Raw genomic sequence first — 3968 nt, 5'->3', positions numbered from 1 at the left:
GTCTAAGGAAAGTTACAATATACAGTATTTCTTAATAATTTTATATCTGATTTTAGGTACTTATTCCTAAAATATTATATACTGTACATAAAACAATACATATGTGTCAAACAAATCTAAGAACCTAGAGGAATGAATACAGTTTATTATACTTTGTGATTATTTATTAAGCTCTTGATCAAGTCAGAACCTATTTATAACAATTTATTAAAATCTTCTAGCCCAATTGTGGGAGTTCTCAAAAATGCATATTCAATTGGCACCCTTTTATGAAGGTAATATAACTAACACTTATGCCTGGTATTTTCTAGTAAAATGCCATTTTTGCAAGCAGCATGCACATTCCAAAAAAAATTTGAAACAATTATTCTAATTAACTTGAACCATGTTTCTTTTTGCATCATGTACAGTACAAGCAAATATCATAGGTTTTCACAACTTGTTTTGCCAATGTATTACTACTGTATTACTGCGTACATTTGCTGCCAAATGGTAAATTTACTTTGGAATACTATGCGGGGTGTTGGTACCAATTACAAGATTTCATTTTAAAAATTGAACAATTATGAGCATATAATGCAGAAACATAGATGAAACAGTAAGAATGGATCTTGTGGGAGCAGATATGCTGGTTTGCATGTATTTTTATTTATTTTTAATGCTTTTATCCATACATATAGGAAAATTCGATCATAGATTAAAAGGTTAGTGAACTTGAAATTAAAATAAAACACTAACTTAAGTAACCTACTTATGTTCTCCCATATGAATGCTCCCACAAGATCCATCCTTCCTGATGAAACAACTTTGGTTTGCTAAATAATTGCTTATTAATGAAAAATTAAGGTAAACACTTATAACTACAACCCAAGGGTAAGCTACTGAGGATATAACATAGCTACAGTACTGTATATATACAGTATATCAAAGTTGCTGTGAGTAGCCTATCTGGAAAAGGCATGGAAACCCAATATTCACGAACTGTATGACAGTGATAGGAATTGGTGTGTTTATTTCATATTTCTAGAGATTTTCAAGATAAGCAAATATAACTTTAAGGTATTTATTTGAAATATAATTGACCACTCTAAATGACAAGAAAATATAGTTTTTCTAGTTGATTTTGATATGTTTTGCAAGATAGCTTCATTTCCATTGCAAATTACTACTGACATGGTTAGGTAACTGTTAGCATGGTTATGGTATTGCTGATATGATTAGGATTACTGTTGACATGATTAGGCTACTGATGTACACTACCAGGAAGGTTAGGTTGGTTGTTGGGGTTTCAAATGGCAAGAATATTTTTGGTATTATTTTAGTTATGGACATTAATAAGGTAACCTAGTTCTTATACAAATCAAGTAAAACGTTAGGTTAGGTTAGGTTAGTGCACAACTACAATGTGACGTGCAATAACTGGTCATATAGTGCATTTTTATGCCATTTTTTCATGTAAAATTCTTGGCTCGGGTTTTCCCATTTCCAGTGTTTTTATGTATTTCGAATTCGGTATATACATGTTTACCGGTCCATTTTTATATGTTTGAGTGTTATATTTAGGTTTTTTCCCTCCATTTTGCACTGTTTTTACCTACTTTGTCTCCCCCACCCAAAACCACGCTTCCCAAGGAGGTTCCCCCAGATTGTTATCTATAGGGGGAGGGGTGGTGGAAGGATAAGTATTCATTTGCGATGGAAATGAACCTCAAAATCATTCAAATCACATCATAATACATCAGAAAAACCTATATTTTATGTTGAAAGCAATTAATGTCCATAAGTAAAAACATACCATATTTTTTTCTAGTAGAAAATCACATATAAATAAATTTTCTTTCCGCTTAGAGGTGTCCATCGTAATGTAAATATTTCCAATATTCATTTCGGAATAACACTACACCGACATTCAATTTTGCTTTGGTCTATTTTATTTCTTCATTTTCTCTAAAAGTCATCATGTAGGCCTACTTAGTAAAAGATGTGATGATTTTATTACCTTTCTTTATTCTGAGGAAAAGCATGAAAAATCAGATGGGAAAAATAATTTTTCGTCCTATTGCAAACCACACACACACGGGTGATGATGGCTACGCCTATTCATGATTGAAATTGAATGTCCTGCTTTGTAAACAAACAGACGATGTAGAAAGGTGCAATGCTACCGCCATCTTCATTTCATGCCCGGTACTAATTTGTATGCGGCCGATGCGGCTGTGGTTGGAGCTTCCCATCTTTCGTGTATTGTCTTTGGTTATAGCTAGGTTAAATAATGAAACTTTCTTTTTTTACTACTTGTTTGTATAAATACTGAAATTTTAATCTTTACAAAATAGATATCACCCATTTTTTATCTAAAATTTATTTATAAGAATTTAAATTTTATATGATAAAAATAATTGTCAAACATCCAGAAAGCCATCATATCAGTTTTATTCCAATCCACTAATAATTAGATAAATAAATAACACCTTGAAATTTACATACCCATTCTCCATTTCAACTGGTAGATTGGGCTGTAAGAGTTGTTGCGTTCAGCGGCCATTTTGTTGACATAGCCAAAAGGTAAGTTGGCATATCTCTATATATTCTTGTTCTGTATAGAATTCGTGATATTTTGGTATATTTTAATGCATAAATATCATATTCAATAAGAGATACAATGATTTTCATAAGAAATTTACATTGTGAAACTAGGCCGTCAAAAAATTACCTTTAGATTTCGCCCCTGATATAACAGTAAATTACATATTAGTGCACATTTTATTATGTATTTCTGTTCTAGGATAATATGAGTTTATTCTATAAAGAAATTAGCCTCTTCCTATTTCATTTAGGTACCAGAAAAAATTAGTGAAACTTGGATTAGTTTTTTGGCCAAAAAAAATTACCTTTTTTTTTCATTTTAGATCTTGACTTCTATGGGTCCAACTCATTTCCAGCAATTACACGCTATTGCTTTCCCATCTAAGAAGGTGTCCCTAAAGGGATTTATGTGTATATGTATATTTCTATTTTTTTTAATATTTACAAGTCTTTTTTTTTGTATACTTAAATTTTTAATATATTTGTAATGAATAGTTATTTTGTAGATGGGTATCATTTATATTTAATATAGTTTTTGGTATTCTTTGAAGTATTTTTAGCAGGTCAAACAATACAGATTGATGCAAAACTAAATTTTTCCTGAATTTTTTTTGGAGTCGGGGTCGCGCGCGACCGAGTATACCCTTAAAGGGGTGTCCGAGTAGCGTACCTATCCAGGGTTAATGCTTCATATTGCGTATTGTTCATTTACTTTTAAATCATCACTGTCGTATGACTGTCGAAATAACAAAGACTTCAGTTTCCTCTTGAAAGCCTTAATGTCTTCAATCATTCGAATGTTTCGTGGGAGCTTATTATATAGTCTTGGGGCAGCATATTTAAAGGCTCTGGAGCCTAAAGTAGACAAAAATCTAGGTTCCAGCTATTTGAATCCATTTGTAACTATTCTCGTGTCGACACGATTTGTTGGCCTTGCAAAATGTAGCAGTTCTCTCAAGTATTTTGAACGCCCGGTTCTGATAATATGGTGGCTTATTGTACATATTCTAAATTCCGCTCTCGCTTTAATCAGCAGCCAGTTTAAAACATTAGTGAATTTTTACTTTAGCTAATAAATCATAAAGTTTTTGTTAAAATGACTTGAAATTTATATATGATGAAGGTATCATATATGACTAAAACATACATAGATATTGTGTTTTTCGAATCATTAGCCAAAAGAGGAAGAACATAGCTAACGGTTCCCTTAAATGAGATACAGACAAAAAACCACCACCTAACCCAAGTTTCCCCACCTAACATAACTGGGCATCTATGCCAGCTATATGCCTAATCTTCATGTAGTGTAATCAAATGCGTAAGAAACAATTAATTATTATTTTAGATAATTAGATGTGGATGACACTAGAAAAGATTGTCTT

The sequence above is a fragment of the Palaemon carinicauda genome, unplaced genomic scaffold (genome assembly GCF_036898095.1).
Source record: "Palaemon carinicauda isolate YSFRI2023 unplaced genomic scaffold, ASM3689809v2 scaffold217, whole genome shotgun sequence".
In the NCBI taxonomy this organism is placed as follows: domain Eukaryota; kingdom Metazoa; phylum Arthropoda; class Malacostraca; order Decapoda; family Palaemonidae; genus Palaemon; species Palaemon carinicauda.
Note: the sequence above shows the minus strand (reverse complement) of the source record.